We start from the raw sequence: 10,560 nt of genomic DNA on the forward strand, positions 1-10,560 counted from the left end.
AAGATCAGCAGATGTGTTGGGGGGTGGGGGAACATTTAAGCAGGTACTGCTTATTAACGCTCAGCTATTATTGACTCTGGTCAAAAAGAAGACGATATGAAGATGTGAAGATGAACCAGCCATGATACACAAAGGCTGTGAAGGATACTAATCAATCACAAACTAAAGAATTCATATTGGTGAGTTCTAGCGTTGGCCACATTTAGGAACTTTGCTTTTGGAACCAGAAGCAGATTGTACAAAACAAAATACCAAGAAAAATATTCCAAAACTGGTAAGAAATATGAAAAAAAAACTAACCACAAGAGTTTTCCCATATCGAATAAAAAACGTTCATGATGTGTGTGTGACCCTTAGAAGAAAGGCAGTAAAGAATATGTGGGACACCTGTAGGATGTGACTGGGGAACTGGTTTCAGGGAACAGGCAGAGAATTTAAAACAGTATTTTACATCGTTCCTCACAGGGGAATGCACGAAGAGTTTCAATATTATAAACAAAATTGTAGTCAGATGAAAGTTTTGCATTGTCTCTAACAAAACGAACAAGGCTTTTCTCAAATAGAAACGACCAAGGGTAAACAGCTCATCAGTAATTCATAGCTTGTTTTTATAGAAGTGGTTACAGAGTGACTAGTGGCACTGTGTGAAATATTCCATAACTCTCGGGATTACAGGAGTGTTGCAGTGAAACTGGCGAAACTACAAAGTCGCGCCTGTCTTCAAGAAGAGAGTGAGTCTTCAAGTGTTTAGGTGCTCCCTTTGCCTGAATAGTGGAGCATATTTGAGAGGCTTAATGGCCTCATGATGCACTTTCTTCCTGAGTGATTTTTAAAAAAAGTAAAACTCTGCTCCTTCCTCTGATGCGTTACATACTGGGGGATGAATATTTTTCTCAAGTTGAATTATTTTTAAAATTATCTGGAACATTGTACAAATGATATCATTCAGAGAATTCTAGAAACTGTATTCATAACTACATTTTATAAACATGTGGGGATATTGCGAAGGTGAGAGAGAGAGGTGCTGTATTGCGGTGGTGAGAGTGATGGAGCCTTATTCTGGGGAAGGCTCTAACAGATATACAGTGAGTGTGAGAGAGTAGAGAGAATACGGTGACCCTTATCCTGACAGAATGGGGAAGGTGCTTGGTGCTTTTCCGGTATTGCTGGACTTTTCTTCGGACCGTAGATACTGCACTGAGCTGGGTGGTGTGCTCAGCCCATGCTCGGTGAGTCTGGTGGTGTGGCTCCCTCTGGGAAGAGAATTGTCCCCCTCTGTACTAGACCATTCACCAGGACTTCCTTGCCCCTGTCGACGAGCTGTGTGTAATTTCCCTAATCTTCCATGCTCGGGGTAAACTATGCAGGGCAGCTCCAAAATGAGAAAGCTCAACCGTGTGGCCATTCGCCTTTGAATGATGGCAGCAGTACCAGGGATCACTGCATATCCAGGGGCATCCGGGACATGGTGTGTACCTCCATCCATGATGTGTGGGAGAATCGGGCTGGCATTGAATGAGAGGGAAACCATGGAGTGAGGTGGATAGTAAATGAGGTGAGTTCGATAAGATAACACCAGGAAACTAGCTCTGCCTCGTGCAGACATTCCTTCTGTCACACTCAATGAAAATGGCATTAAGACAAATTATTGTCAGATTCAGCCCAATCAGTCGAAGACTCTTCTGACCCTACTCCCAATTACAAAGCTGCAGGACAAATGCTTATCCAAAACACTCCATCATCTTAACTTACACCAATATCCTGCTCACCCACCATTCCTGTAAACAGTGGCCTATATTGCAAGCTGCTATCGAAATGTTTTCCTTTCACAATTTTTAAACCTCCCATCAGATCATTCGCTGAAATTCTCTCTCAATCTCCCCGTGTCTTGTAACCAAGCTCCTCCCATTTGTTGGTATTTAAACTGATTCCCCCGCCATCTCTCTCTGGCAGTGAGTTTCACACCCACAGCTCTCATGTGTCATGCCACAATGGAGATATGGACCTGGAAATGGAGAGCTGCTGCACATCCTGTCACTTCCAGCATGAGCTGCAAGTTTCCCCTCGCTGGGCAGTGATCTAACACAGTGTTATTCAGCAATGCTGTGATTGGTGTACACTGCTGTGTATGCTGGGAAGGTAACTGCTCCAGATTAATAGATACATTCACTGCTATTCACTGCACAGTTTCCCATACTGCACAGATATCCAGTCCGTGTGTATAGAACAATGCCTTTGTATGTTCTGCACAGCACCCTGTGCTGAACAGATCATCTAGTACAAGTTTATAGATCAGTGCACTGTTGGACAGATAAGTCGTGAACTGGTGAGCTCTAAATAATGTTCGATCCTCGACGGATTGCTGAGCAGTACACTAGCCTGGTCTACGCAGTGCTTCATGCTGAGCAGGTATCTCATCTGGGCTTATACATGTCCGGGCTGGATCTGAGAGATGGATTGAGTATCTGATATAATTCCTGACATGACTATCACTCCTCCAGCTCGGCCCATTCCGCTGGTATATATGAGGTGCTGTGTTTGAGATAGTATTTACTTGATCAAAATATTCGTCATTAAGCAAAACACAATTTATTCGAAAACTGTTGATAAAAGACAACAACAAAAGGAAGAGGAACTTGCAATAACATAATTCTGTTGGAAAACTTAGCAGAATAATAGTTTATTTAACTACTATACAGTAACTGCTCCAATATGTCATCATCCAATAGCACACAAATGTCAAAAAACAAATGCAGGAAACTGACAAGCAGTTCTCCAATCCAGGAGGAAAGAACATCAAAAGACATTTCCAAGAGAAATCACAGAGTCAATGTGTAGCACTCGGGAGAGATTTCCTGCCTTCCAACCCTGCTGAGACCCCAGCAATAACTGGCAAAAGGTAAAACTAAGAATCCTGGTTCTGTGAGAGTTTGACCATCACTCCACAGGACCAGGCCGCGGCTGCAAGAACACAAGGAAGAGACTGAATCTACATCGTCTATGGCTCTGTAGGTGTTTCTCAAAAATGCCTAAACCCACCTAAGCCGTTAAATGCTGGACAGACAAAAGTCAAAGTTAAACATAAATAAATAAAATGAAAAGCTGCAGCGGGCCTGGTGATTAGACACAGACGGCCTCAGGAGCCCAGCAATTCCTACACTGCCAAAACACGGCAGACTTATCGAGCTTGTGAAGAGAAAGAATTATCTCTCTCCCTCACCTCTATGTTTACAACTGGAGATGTGCCATGAGCCCAATAATCAGCGATATTTAAATCCCACCCACACCAAGTATTATTGTGATATATCAGAGTTGCCGTGAAATGGGTTAACTGGAGCTGTTTGTTTAGTGACTGTGATTAATATCAGTCTTCCTGGACCTGACTGGGTCACTGGAGGATTTCCCTCTTCCATAATGAGGGACTTACTTCACCTTGTTATGCCATAGTATTCGGGGTAGAGTCAACCTCAACAAGATTGGGATCAGCAGCTACAGAGAAAGAGAGAGAGAGATCAGAATCTGAGAACATTAGAATGTTCCAACAATGGATCAAAATCTGAGAACATTAGGCTGGAATGTTCCAACAATGAACAGGAGTGTATCCTGGGGTCTTTACTATGTTTCTCAGGATTGGCCGGGGTTATATTTGCGGATACGATCCGTACTGTACATTATTCAAGCTGGGTACTATCCCATCCTCGCTATTATTGGTGTTCCTGGTAAGTCTATCTCTGTCAATTCTATAAATGATGCTGAATGTTATTGCTATTCTGGTTGATTATATTTAACAACTACATAAACTTTCCGTCACAAACCCCACTTCCTTCTCATGCATTTCCAAACTACTTACTCATAAACATCTGAGAAGGAATAAGACTGTTCGGAACCTTGACTCTCCTTTTTACCGTGAACTGTTTTATGTCTCCATATTCTCTCTGACATCAAACCTGCTGATACTCCCTTCATAATATCCCCAATTTCCAGCTCTGCCTGAGTTATTTTGCTGACTTCGCTATCATCTACCCCTTCGTTAACAACAGATTTTATGGCTCCAGTTCTCTTCTGACCTCTCTTCCAGTTCCAAATAGTTTGACCACAAACATGTTCTTGTCTCTACAGTTACTTCACAACAGGGACTCTTAAATAGAGTAATAATGTCACTGACGGTGTAATTCAGTGACACAGGATATGAATCCAGAAGCATTGTCTGAAATCCGACCACAGTCAATGACTAAATTTAAATTCCAATGGCAAATATTGGAATGAAACCTAATTTCACTCATGGTAACCATAACACATCAGGATTTCTTTTCTTATTTTATTGATAACCTTTGGTAAAGAAACCTAACATGTTTGCCCTTTCTGAACTCAGTGTCACCTCAGACCCACAACAATATGGTTGCCTCCATATTGCCTTGACAAATGGCTTCGTGGTCAAGGGCAGTTGTGATGAACAACAAATGTTGCCCTTACCAGTGATGCTTGCATCCCGCGAAACAGCAGCATTAAAGGTGAAATAACCAAGGAAATGTGGATGCTGGCGATCTGAAATAAAATTCTCCACCGTCTGAAAGAATGTTGGAGAATATAAGCAGGTATGGCAGTCTGTCGGAAGAAACACAAATAGCGTTTCAAGTTCAGTGAACTTATCAAAACTGAATGCAACTGAGAAATAATATTATTATATCAGGGATGGTTGGAAGGGTGAGCGGGAGGTTTGTGTTGAGTGGATGATGTCCAGCAAGAGAGAGAGAAAGAGAGAGAGAAAGAGTGCGTGTGAGAGAGAGAGAGAGAGAGAGAGAAAGGTAAAGCAAGAAAAAGGATTGCTGACGATGGACTAGAAGGAAAACAGAATGGGAAGTTATTCTAACATTTCCCATTTTCACACATTCCTGAATATCATATTTATTATGGTATGCCCTTGCTTACCGTGAGTTATGTTCCCTCTATCTCGCGTCTCTGAGTGTGGTGATTAACTCCATCAGCAATACGTATAGTTGCTGAGATATAGAGAAACATAATGTTACATTGTCAACTGCTTCTTTGGAGAGAGGAATTGTTACTGTACGACTGTGTGGAGATGTAAGAGCTTTCTCAGCCAGGAAGCGAAACTGATGAGACCGAGTCATTTTCAACACTGACTGAATGCACTGTGGGTGTGGGGAATTGACTTGCTGCTGTCATCTAGAAAGTCAGTGGAGGGTCTGTGGATGGTGTTCTCAGGATTGTGATGTCAGCTACTGGGTTCATTCAGGGAGCCCCGAGAGTCTGTGGACCCCACTCTGAATACTGCATTTGCAGTGTGTCTGGGCCCATGGTAAACAACTGGAGCTACGACTACAAAGAAGGGAAGCTGTGTAAACAGGGAGGAGCAGGGCACTGTACTATACTCTCTGGGATTTCCAGGAACATTTGTCTAAGCTGCACCCATTCAGGTGTAAAGTGTAATACCAGCTTGTCTCAAAATTGAGGTTGTAACTGAGCTGTAACCCCTCCTTCATTATAACCTGTAGTCTCATACCAGGGACAGGACTGTGCTGGCACTCACGATGAATTAAACTGGATTGATACTGGAACTTTGCAAGCAGCAGTGGGTAATATATCCACCATCTCTGAAGTGCAGTCCTCCAATATATTCACGAGCTAACTGAAGCCATCTACCTGCTGAGAGGAATACATTGGTTCCATTTCCACAGAGGAAGGTACAGAAACTAATTTCCAGAAATATTGGGGAAAAGAGTGACTGGTAAAAATGGGAAACTGCTGGAAATCAGAATTAATGAAGTGTATGTTAATGAAAATCTAATTGAATTGAAGTTTCATAAGTTGCTGCATCTGATGAGCTCCATCCCAGGGTGATTGAGATCAGAACAGAGCTAGTGAAAGAATTACTGATTATTCTTCAAAGCTAGTTAGAGTCTGGAACGGATGCTGCAGAGTGGAAAACAACTATTGTAAACTTCATTGTTTAAAACAGGATGGAGAGGGAAAACAGAAAACTAAATAGCTTGATGTCAGCTGAGGGAAAACAAATATTGGAACCTTTTATAAGGAATGTGACAACTAGACACTTGGAGAATAATTATATAATTTGGTACATTCGGCCTAGATTCAGGAAAGGGAAATGATCTTTGATAAACCTGTTGATGGAGATTGTCCGTTGTGACATCGACAGTTGAGAACCAATGGGAGTGGAGTATTTGTATTTTTAGAAGACGTTTGACATGTTTGAATACAGGTGAGTGGGGAATGTTAGAGTCCATGGGTAGGTAGGGGTGGAATATATACCACATGGATTAAACATTGGGTAATGGGGATACGAGAAGAATATTGTTTTTCACTGGACTGAAGGATTGATGGGTGGCAGCAGGATCAGTGTTTGGGCAATAGCTGTTCACAATGTATAAAAATGATTCAGGTATGAACAACAAATATCATGATGTACATTTATATTTATTAAACAGTAGAGAGGTTGGCGAGTGCTTTTGTTGAAAAGGACCTGGATGTCCTTGGTCATAAGATACTGACAGAATTCATACGGGGGCAGGAAGTAAATGATATGTGGCTCTTCAGGCAAAATGATTGAAGTATCAAAGTTAGAATATCTTTCCCAATGATCGTGTTTTGTTGAGAAAGTATTTGGTGCTTTGTGTAAAGGTTTGTTCTGCTTTATAAACAATGATCCCTTTGTCACTGAGAGAGTGTACTGGAGTTTGACCAGACTAAACACTGGCATGATGTTACCATGAGGAGAGAGCGCAGTAACTATGTGTTTAATCTTTTGCGCTGTGAGAGAATAAGAAGTTGAAGCTTGATGGGTATGGACAGAAACTCATTATGTCCCAAACAGCTGAATGGGGTGGCAATGTCATACTTTTCATTGGATGTTTGATTCATGACAGTTTACATGCATCTGAAGAGCTCCCATGTCGATTGACAGAGAGGTACAGACTCTGAATGAACTCTGAACACTTTAATGCACAGTTACTGTGTGACACTGCATTGAATGTCACTTTGTACACAATCCTGTCAGCAGCCAAAATACCTTCATTCTGAAACAGTTAGTTATTCCCTAACGGTTTCCCACCTCCACGGAGACCATGGGTCTGCCTTCTTGGAGATGGAAGAAAACTTGGAGAACGGCTAAAAATGTTGGCTTCATTCCGACTGCCACAAACCCATGTTAAAGTAACACATATGTACCATGAGTAATTGAGCCATGTGGATCAATTTGGAGCAGTCTGTCTGTGCAGCCCCTACTCCATTTGTTTGTGATGTTGGAGCATCTCTGACACTTTCCTGTTCCTGAGTTAGTGGCTTGTCAAGCTGAATAACCTCTTCCTGTTCCTTTGTAAGTGACTCCGGGTGTAAAATGGTTCTGTCTGTTCCCATGTATGTGACATGTTGGAGAGAGTAGACTCCCTGACTTCCTGTGCAACAGGCAGGTGGGGCTGAATGGTCTATCCTTCTTCTTGCGCTGTCGTTTTGATGGAATGAATGGCTTTCCCATATTCTTGTGAAACCAGATTGAGGTGCTGAATAAACTCCTCGTTTTACTGTGGAAATGTACTGTGCTGTGACATAAATGTTACCCAGACTTTAACAGTACGATCTTGAATGTTGTCCAGGTCTTGCAGCACATGGTCACAAACTGTTTCAAGAGTTGAAGAGGGACAACTTGTCCTGAAAACTTTGTAAACTTCAGTGAATGCCCTCTCTTCTGCTGGCACGGTGGCTCAGTAGCTTACACTGCAGATTCACAGCGCCAGGATCCCAGTTTCGATTCCAGCCGTGGGCAACTGTTTGTGTGGAGTTTCCACGTTCCTCACTTGTCTGCATAAGTCTCCTCTGGATGCTCCGGTTTCCTCCCATAGTCAGAAGATGTTCAGGCCAGGTGAATTGGCCATGCTAAATTGTCCATTATGTTAGGTGCATTAGTCAGACGGAATGTGTCTGGGTGGGTTACTCTTCAGAGGGTGATTGTGGACTGGTTGGGCCGCAGTGCCTGTATCCACACTGTCGGGAATCCAATTTGCTCAGTTTGGACTCAATGGGTTGAATAGCCTCCTTCCACACTGTAGGGATTCTATGATGACAAACTGGAGATGCCTGGGCTGAGGAAACCACGCTGAGGATCTCCTGCAGATGTGTCCCACGGCTGAGATGATTGATGCCCACCAATGATTATCATCTTCCCTCGTGCAATGAATGACTCTAAAAAGTGGAGATGTCATAATTAATTCTAATTAAGTGCGACTTACCAGGAGGAGATTTACCAGGATGTTGCCTGAACTGGAGGGCAGGTCTTATGAGGAAACCATGAGGAGCGAGGGCTTTTCTCACTGGAGGTGTACAAGATGATGAGAGTCATAGAGAGAGTAAATAGCCAGAAGCATTTTCCCAGGGCAGAAATATCTATGACGAGGGGCATAATTTTAAGACAATTGGAGGAAGGTTTAGGGGAGATATTAGCGGTAGATTCTTTACACAGAGAGTGGTGGGTGAGTCGAATGCACTGCCAGCAGTGATAGTAGAGTCAAATACGTGAGGGAAACTTAAGAAACTCTTGGATAGGCACATGGAACAAAGTGAACGGAAGCATGTAGATTAGTCTGATCTTAGAGTAGGATAAATGGCACAACGTCGAGTGATGAAGGTCCGAACTGTATGCATTCATGTAGAACTCTGAGATCAAAACTGCATGAATTCATGTAAAACACCGTTATTCCACTTTTTAGATTAGAATCAATGTAAACATCACGGCATAGGGAGAGAACACAGGGAGGCAACACTTTCACCATATTGTCTAGGCATCACCATTGTTAACAGTTAACCTGAGAATGCAACTTTAAAAAAAAGGTTTTGTGATTTACGTATGAAAGAAGAGACACTATCATGTTATTGGAACAGATGAAAGGCTTTACAATCAAATTTTCAATGTATAATTTCAGGTCCATCACACTGCATATTTGTGCTATAAATTCTGTGTTAGGATTGAGCCCTCCACTATCACCTGATGAAGGGGCGACGCTGAGGAAGCTAGTGTGCTTCCAAAGAAACCTGTTGGACTATTACCTGGTGTTGTGTGATTTTTAACTGTGTACACTCCATTCCAACACCGGCATCTTCAAATCAGTACTGTTCTTTGTTCTGTGTTCTATGGAAGTGCTCAAGAAGACTTGGACATTGAGGAAGATTTGAGACTTGGAGCCGGTCAGATTGATCTTAGGTGAAGGGCAAGACAGGCTTAGGATGTGAATGACCTGCCTCTGTTTCTGATGTTCTCCCATTCTGTTATTGGAAAGTTAGTTGATGTTATTTTCCTGGAAGGTCTTTTATGGACTGTTGCAATCAGTGAGACCAGCGGATTTTGTGAGCCATCGCTGGGTGAGATTTGGGGGCTGTATTCACAGTGAATCTGGGTCTACAACATGATCAACAAATGAAGCACAAGTTACCTGCTAGCAGGTTTGAGGGGTTGAATGGAATGCAGAAATATGGGATTGAGGAGCAGGAGTGGGTCATTAGAGAATTTGAGCCTTCTCCACCAGGCATTAAGATTGTGGCTGATCAGACTTTGGTCTCAGCCTCATTTCCCTGCCTGTGTCCCATTATCCATGAAACACTTCTCTGTCAAAACATTAGCTAACTCAGCTGTGAATACTTGTAATCAGAGAGACACCACAAACTTTTGGGGAAGAGAATTCCCATTCGAATGGCCCTTTATGAATTTTCCCTCATCCCGCTGTGAGAATAAGAGAGTCATACTGCGTGGAAACAGATCCATTTGTCCAAATTTTCCAGGCCAATCAGGCATCTTAATCAGATCTCGTCCAACTTGTCAGCATTTGACCCACATCCCTCTTAACCATTTCAATTTATGTACCTTCCAGATACATTTTAAACATGTAATTGTATCCACTTTCACCACTTCCTCTGACAGTACACCCACCCGCCTCTGTATGAAAATGTTTCCCCTCAGGTCCCTTCTAAGTCTTTGCCCTGTCACCTTCACACTATGCCGTCTAGTTCTGGATGCACCTACACTGGGAAAAAGATCTTGCCCATTCAGACTATCCATACCCCTCAGGACTTGTTAAACCTCTGTCATGTCACCATTCAGTCTCTGATAGGCCAGGGGAAAAAGCCTCAACCTGTTCATCATCTCCCTGTAGCTCAAACTCTCAGGTTCCAGAAAATCCATGGAAATCTTTTCTACACCCTTTCAAGCTTAACAACATCCATCCTCTAGCAGACTCAACTGACATGTACGCAGTATTCTTAAAGTGGCCTCACCTACGTCCTGTACAAGGGCAACACCCTACCCCTACTCCTATACTCAATGATCTGGCCGATTAAGGCAAGCATGCCAACTACGTTCTTCACCACTCTACCGACCTAAACTCTACTTACAAGGAACTATGAATCTTCACCCGTAGTTCTATTTGTTCAGCAACATTCCCCAGGGCACTACCCTGCTTTAACTTACCAAAATGCAAAACCTCACAAATATCTAAATTAAACTCCATCTGCCAGTTCATGACTCATTGATGGTCAAGG

The sequence above is a fragment of the Chiloscyllium punctatum genome, chromosome 50, assembly GCF_047496795.1.
Source record: "Chiloscyllium punctatum isolate Juve2018m chromosome 50, sChiPun1.3, whole genome shotgun sequence".
NCBI lineage: Eukaryota > Metazoa > Chordata > Chondrichthyes > Orectolobiformes > Hemiscylliidae > Chiloscyllium > Chiloscyllium punctatum.